This window comes from Vigna unguiculata, chromosome 5 (assembly GCF_037176805.1).
Source record: "Vigna unguiculata cultivar grain cowpea cultivar isolate G323 ecotype 2 chromosome 5, ASM3717680v1, whole genome shotgun sequence".
In the NCBI taxonomy this organism is placed as follows: Eukaryota; Viridiplantae; Streptophyta; class Magnoliopsida; order Fabales; family Fabaceae; genus Vigna; species Vigna unguiculata.
The window spans coordinates 13,136,831-13,145,049 of NC_140796.1; the positions used below are offsets into that span (position 1 = coordinate 13,136,831).

The 8,219-nt window shown below is 29.3% G+C and overlaps 1 long non-coding RNA gene across 6 annotated transcripts; it reads left to right on the forward strand.

The window, feature by feature from the left end:
- Positions 1-2,841: 2,841 nt before the first annotated feature.
- LOC114184234 (uncharacterized) lies at positions 2,842-7,909 on the forward strand. 6 transcript variants are annotated; one of them, XR_003604558.2, is made up of 8 exons: positions 2,845-5,379; positions 5,472-5,687; positions 5,830-5,889; positions 6,170-6,252; positions 6,492-6,580; positions 6,666-6,814; positions 7,007-7,080; positions 7,739-7,909. It is a non-coding gene; the product is annotated as an uncharacterized LOC114184234 (long non-coding RNA). The 6 variants fall into 6 exon arrangements; XR_003604560.2 differs by having other exon boundaries at positions 2,845-5,266; positions 5,475-5,687; XR_003604559.2 differs by having other exon boundaries at positions 2,846-5,266.
- The last annotated feature ends 310 nt before the right edge of the window (positions 7,910-8,219 follow it).

Consider the following 8,219-nt stretch of genomic DNA (forward strand, 5'->3'; position numbering starts at 1 on the left):
GATCAGTTTCATTGCATAACCGATGTAATATTTACGCATTAGATCGGTTCCCCTTATAATCGATCTAATATTGCTCGTTTTATTTTCAAAAATGCCCCCGCACCATATATTAGCTCGGTTGCGCCACAACCGATCTAATATGCTGATCTAAAATCACATATCTACACTAGTGTTTGTAATATAAAAGTGTGAAAAGTAATATAAAAGTATACATTAATATATATTGGTTTTTTTTGTTTTTTTCCCTTTTAATCATGTAATATTGTTTACAATGCTTTTTTTTTTTTACTTTCTTCCGAAGTAAGCATGTATTCAAGTCAAGTTTAATTAATTGTAAAATGCATATTAATGGCCATTTTCTTTACTAATACTTCTCTATTGATTTTATCTTATTCTTTTTGTGTTCTTAACTTAAAACTTGGTCTTTATTTTTACAAGGTTTGTTACATTGATGTAGGCAAGTGCCAATTCACTCGTGCATTTGGAAGCTTTTCTTTACATGCAAATTTATTTTGAATTTGCTTAGAATATTGTCAAAAAAGAATAATTGGTCACATGCCTTCTAACTCTCCTTTTTTCAGGTCTTCTTGAGGAAGAAAAACTCATCATACAACTTCATGGTATCCTTGGAAATAGGTACTTAATGATCACTAAATCAGACACAAATTAAATTCTTAACTTTGTTTACTTTTTAGTTAAACTGACTTCCTTACAAAAGTGTATATTTAGACCGAATCTCAATTAATGACAGATTTTTGGAATTGAAAATTTTGACGTGTTATGTTTAAAATGCTATATTGCTCCCTTTGCACCATGAAATGAGGATTGGAAAACACAAGGTTTAAGTGACAAATTGATGTTACTAAATCTTAGTGTCTTTCTCTTATACCAAACAGTTCTTAAAAAAGATATCCAAATTTCATGCTGCTATAATAAAATGATAAACTCTTGCGCTTGTTTGAAACCAAAAAACTAGATATTAGTATAAACAAAAACAGTATACTTATTTCATTACTTACTAGTTGTCCTTTATTAAGACTATTTTCATGCATATGAGCAGCAGTAACCATAATTACAGGCTATTATAATAACAAACACATGTACTTATTTCAGAGAAATTATTAGATAAGGTTATCACATATCTCTAGTTATACATTCTTGTTTAGAAACTATTATAGATATTGATGGATATCATAACTGCTGCAAACCATTTATGGTACAATTTTCAACAAACGAACCAATTCACAGGTGGACTGTTATAGCCTCTCAGCTACTAGGAATACCGTATTTGATTTGATATGATATGATATCTTTCTAGTTGTATTCTTGGTCGGTCAACATTGCAACATTTTTCTAAATATGCCATTAATACACGAAGATGATTGTTCCGTTTCAAAACTAATTGAGCATGTACTTTCTACTCCATCAATGTTAGTGTGGCTTTGCAAATATGAGACCCCCTTCTTATGAAAGATGGAAAAATCGATCAAAAACTTGGATTCATTTCATTCAACTAGAACCAAAACTAGATAAGAGAGGTCGATGCAAATATTGTGATATCTTATTTGATATGTGAAAGTAACAACTGCAATGGTATCATATGGGTTTGTGCTGTTTTGCTCTACCTGCATATTGCCACAGGTCGTATAAAGCTGCTGCAGGTTGCATATATAAGCAAAGTATAGTGTGTAAATCTTACTCCAACACTCCCACGCTTCACAACTTGCCTTATTATTTAATCTCCTTTTTTATTTTTAAATATAGAAATATAAATATCTTTGCTGATTGATGTAAAATAGTTTTAATTAAATTAAAAACGGGGAAGATAAAAAAAAATGAATACATGCAGTGGATCAAAATGAGGGTGTAAGAGTTCAAATCCTTTAAGCAAATACTCAAAAGTCCCCTCACATATTTGATATAAGAAAAATGTATCATACTTTAATGCTTGCATGGATTTTGACAGATTAATCTCTAATTCACCTAATGACTCTCAAGTGTCCCTCAATATTTTTTATAATATTTTGTGTATTTAATAATCATTATATTTTCATTCAAAATAAATCATTATTATAATTACTAAAAGACGGTTAAGAGAGTAGTAAATGTGTTAAATAACTTAATTCTATGAAATAATCAGTCTAAGCACTTGTCTAGAGAGATTTTGATAATCTTTCAGGGTTATAAGAAAGTTACGGACAATCCCTATACAACAACCTATATTAACTATAGTGACATTTGTTTTGGTTATATTTATTAAAAATATTTATATATATATATATAGATATATATTTATATACTATTGTTACATTTTTTTTAAATGTTACCATAAATAATATTAACAAATAATATTGTAACATTTTAAAAAATGTAACTAAAAATCATTACACTTCTTTTACTTTTAATAACATTCTTTTATCCTAATTATTAAAAATGTTATAGATCAATTTTATAAATTATAGGGATCTTTTTCAAATAAATACTATTATAACATATAATAAATTATATTTAAAAAAATATTATTATAAATTATTAATTTATATTAATAATTATATAATAACATTTATTACAATATTTATTAGTTTTATGTACTAAAAATATTATTATATATAAATTTGATTTGATGTAGTAATATTTTTTAAAATATATTACTAAAATAATATAAGTTGTAATATTGTAATAATTTGAAAGAAATGTTACTGTAGATAAATTAATGATACCATTTCAATACGAAAATGTAAGTGTAACGTCATTTTCGATTAGAAAATGTATTTTATAATTTCGAGTATATTTGTTTCTTTTCTTGAGTATTACTTCTTTCCTCTCTTGAGTTCTTTTCACTCGCTCATTTCTCGGCACTTTCACCTTTCGTGGTCGTTGGGTCATCTCTCGTCACTTTCATTATTCTTGGCCGCTGGCTCATCTCTTGTCACTTCGTGGTAGTTGGTTTTGCTCAGCTCTCGTTGCGGGTTCAGTTCGTCACCGCTGATTTTGATATGCTCTTCTTCCTCTACTAGTTTGGGTCTCAATGTCACTCTCTCATGTTTTGTTATGCTTTTTTTTTTCTGCCATTGTTATTTATAGCAATTAGGATTGAAATGGTTTCCGTCTTCTACACTTTTAATAGTTTCACTCATCTCTCACCACCATATTTTGCCTTTGATTAGGTTTTCTCGCTTTCTTAATTTTATGTCTACGAAAGTATATAGCTCTTCATGTTATATAACATGACTGTTTGTCATTGCTAGATAATCTTCAAAATAATATACTCAGCGGCAATATTTCACTGGTTGATTTTATATAAATAGTAAATTTTGTTCCTTTTGGTTTTGTTAGCCAATAGGCAATAGCTCATATAAGTCATTGCCTTATTGTATGTTATGGAGAAGGAGGAATTTATATCTAGGGCAATCTATGCTGCTATGTAATTTTAATGTAGACTTTGCGTTACTAAACATGTTGAGGCATTTATTAGAGAAGATGTTTTTTGTGTATTTTTAAGGGATCTCTCCAACATTGTTTTGTTGTCTTTTTGGGTCAGCTGTAAGTTGTATCATTCTGTATTGACCCTCTTCAGAGCCATGTCTTCTTAATATTAATTTATTTTACGATTAGTTTTGTTACTTTTCTTTCTCTTTGTATTTTCAATCATGTTACTTAACATTCTTAATCCATATGTTCAATCAGGTTAAATGAATAAGTGTGTAAGGAGAACAAATAATTTTCTTCTATTTTTCTTTGCTTACAGTCATATTTTTTGAATTGTGTACCATTTTGGGCACATGATATATGTCTGAGCCAAAAACGATTTAGGGTTTACGGTTTGAAAGGTCCTTCCGCTCACTATATGGTGTTCTGTTCAGGTCACACTTGTTCTAATGTTGACCATTTTTCTCTTTCATAAACTTTCAATTCCTACTCATAAGGATTTTTACATTTGGGAATTGTCTATTTTGTCTCTAATTTCTACTTATTGCAGCTCCTACTTTCATGTTCCTTTCAACAAAGTTAATTTAATGTTGAGCATTTTCTCTAACTGGCTTGGGACTTGTGAGTAACATATTGGTTAGTAGATCTTTAACTTTTAATGTCTTTTCTTTAATTTATAATGTTGGCATTGATCTATGCAATTCATTATTCAAGTGAGAAATTTTGCTTTTATCAATATAAATTCTCATCACTATCACATTCAACAATAAGATTTCATTATTTATTTTATCAATATAAATTCTCATCACTATCACATTCAACAATAAAAGAGAGAGTTCAGCAACGACTTTATATACATAGGGTCTAAAGGATATTACTTAAAATAAATAAAATTAAACAATACAAGAATAAATACTTCATTTATTATCAAACCATTTCTCTAAAATATGGAAAAATTTTGAAACTTTTAAAATTTTATATCCACACGGGAAAAAATTAATTGAGAACAGCAGTGACCCAGAATCATAACACATATCAGTTAATTTAAATGCACAAGGACAACTTCCCCTAACCTGGAATCCTTGCTTAAAGTTGGGAAAATGAGTGTTCCTTTGTGCACTCAAAATCACTACTCACTCTCTCAATTCGTTCTCCTCTCAAAAATAAAATAACCACAAATATATTATCACAAAAATAATAAATCAATTAACACACATGAAACTTAAACCTAAGTCCTCTCACACAATTAAGTACTCTCAACCACTTGAACTAGTACTTTTCCACACCATACCAATTAACATTTAGTGACAACAAAGTTTCCACCACCCGCATTTATTAATTAATTAATTATTTAATTAATTAATTTCCACCAATCTTGCAACTCACATATGATTATGATATAATTTACATTATTTATAATTTAAGTTAAATTATTTTTATATGTAAGGATAAAATAATAATCTAATATTTTTATCAATTAAATTGTCATTTTTAGTCTATTATATTCATCACATCATTTTCATAAATTTTGCTCTTATTCTATTTCAAATCTCAAGATCTTTCTCTTAATCCAAATAATCAATTTTTCATCTCTCTTTCCCTTAAAATCTATTTAAATTCACTCCATCAAACTCACTTTTAAAAACAAACACAAGCTAAATGAAAGTGGTTTTTCTCTCGAGTTCCCTTTGTTGAAGAATGAAGATTGGGGACAATAGCACGTGGGAAGAAGTGGAAGATTGGAAAAATGCACGTATAGCAAGGGCCGATTGCTTTTGCTGTGATTGTCAAGGACTCTTCTATCCAGCTCTGAATTGTTATATTTTGTTGTGGTTTGGTAAGATGAAATCTCGAACATTCCCTGTTTTTCTCCCGCTCATATTTCTAAAACCTTAGATTTATATTTCTTCTTTTGGCTTTTGCTGTTAAGGTTTTGTTCTTCTTCGTCAGGTGATTGATTGTTTGTTTCCATTTTCCTTTGCCATTGTTTTGGTTTGATGGTTGTTCTGGTTGTTTTTTTACATTTTTCGATTGGTGGATAGAAGTTCAGTACAGAAAACGAGTACACCCAAAGCCTTCTACAAATTTCATTTTGTGCTTTCCATTTGGCATTTTCCACATATATTGTGAGAGAATGTTCTGTTAGGTTTTGAGACCATGGACTAGACTGTTCACTTCCAACCTCCACCACTACTACGACGACGGAGGACAATCTTAACCTTCCTGTACCATTACCACCATTACCAGACCATTATCAGGTTGTTCTCATCTGACACTGACAGTGTATTCTTCAAATAAACCCTACCTTTTTCTTTTTTATTTATATATTGTTTCTTATTATGAAATCTGAACTCAATAATTTGTGTTTCTTATATATGGAATTTTTGAATGTTGCTATAGATCTGAAGAGTGGAGAATAGCACCTGCTTCTAATTCTCTCATGTTTAAGACCTATGCAAAGTTAAGTTTGGTGTTTCTTTATTTTTTTTATATTAGATTTGGATAAAGCAGACTATGTCGAAAATGGATGAGTGTGGAATTATTTTGTAATTGATTTATTTGTAATATTGTCATTCAAATTCGTTTTCAACTTTTTTTCCCCATCTTAGATTCTGTAAGGCTATTTCCAAAGCTTGGACTTGGTCATATTGTTATCACTCGTGAGATGACTCTTTCTTTATGTATTGATATATTTAATTTGGCATGTCCATTGACTTTCTTATATTCTTGTATTTTATAGGTTGATGGATTTGGTCCTGAGATTCTTGCTAATAGGGACTATGGTTGTGCAATGTCTACACTGATGCACTCTCTGCAGATAAGGTAACGAGTCTAATGTATCTTGATTTTCTTTGATATAAATGTGTGTGTTCGTGTTTATAAATTTGAAAAGGGTAGGCATTGATATTTTCATTTGTTTTCTTTTTAACTACCTTTCTCAATGACTTTTCTCTTTTAATATTATTATTTTAATCATAATAGGCGTACTTCTGTCTCACATCATTTTTGTTTATTGTGTTATAGTTCCATGTTGACAATCATCTTTCATACGTCTTATGCAGGTAATCTTTGGGGAGGTGGTTCCTGCATTAAAGCTGGCCTTTTTTGAGATAACAAATTACTGATGTAGTTCAGACTAGGGTGGAGCAAGGTTTGAACAATTTGAATTGTTTCTTTGTATATATTTGTGTGTATTGAGATCTAATGTCACATTGCTATTGCTATATTTTTCTTAGACAAATACCACGGGCCGATAAAGAATAGTCCTGAAGTGTATGCACTCTAGAAGGCAAAAACTCCTCTCTCTAAATGCTCAAGCTCTACCTAAATGATATATGCCAATCAAGTATACCTTGAATATCTATCTTGACTAATCAAAAGAATGGTAACGATCTGAGTGACCATGGTTTGTTTTTTGTACCTTGAATATCTATCTTGACTAATCAATCTGCCTTGTGTTTATTATCAGGATAAAGGGATTATTAGTTGTTATTTTGTGGTTACTTAGAGCCATTTCATCGAGTTTGTAGTTTGGGACAATTTTGCATGTATAACTTCAAGGTTGCGTTGCTTTCAGGGGATTATCAATAAACCAATTGGAGTTATTAAATATCCAGATGTTGTAAAAGGGTTACACGTTGCCTCAATCAGGTTATTTTTCAATCTTAATTTTAGTGAACTAGCTTTCACAAATTCTCCAGTTTTTGTCATACCTCATTTGCATCATCACTGAACATTATGATTTCTTTATCGTTTGGATTCAGGGCAATAGTTTTGATGTGATAATATTGAGTTTTGTTATCCCTATTTGTTATCCATTGGTTTCTGGCTTTCTAATGCAATGTTAATTCTTCCTGATTCAAAGTTTCTTGAAATTCATTTGTTTAATCATTTTACAGCTTTCATAGGTTCCTTGTGTTTAGGGTAGCAAGTTTCCACTTAAATCCCCACTAACCTTTGGTCATCTATTCTTGTATCACTAAACATTAACTTATTCTATTTCCTTATATCCATGTATCTCAATTTTTCAGTGATTCTTTCGTTTTATTTACTTTATTTGTATCTATATACTATTAAACAGTTCTTTAAACGTTAAATTTCTTAGCTTAGTTAAATGATATCTTTTTCTTTTTCCATTGTCATTCATTTTCAAGTTGAGTTAATAATGATTGAGTTACTAAATGGAGCATGTGAACCTTGATTACCTAAAAAATATGCAGACACTATAATCGCGGTGAGTTGGTTTAAGGGTGTCATATTTGTTTTTTGTTTGTTGCTAATGCTGAACTTGAGATATTTATTTGTGTAGAGGCCACCATTCAAGGTTTTAAAGGCAAAAGCTATACTGACGAAGAGATTGAAGTCATACTTAGAAGGAGTAGAAGTGTTGAAATATTATGAAATCTTATTGGTAAGTAAAGTAGTCATTTGTAAAAAAAGAAAATTATTGTTAAGAAGAAAAATAGTAAAAATTGAGATTGATGTTTTAGTTTAATAAAAGCAACTTACCATTTTAATTCAAATTAGGTTGATTGAAAAAATATTGATCTCTTCTACTTTATGATTTTTTGCCCTTCGTACTAAATGACAGTTGTATATAGTAATTTCTCTTTTAAATGTATATAAATTTAGACTTTCCAAAATAATAATGATTTTATTCTGAAACATGATTGAGAATAATTTGAAAATATTAAAATATTTATTTATATAATTCATAATTATATGATTTGTTTTTAAATTTTTTAATAATTGATCAATTAATTTTATTAATTGCTTTTAATTTTCTAATT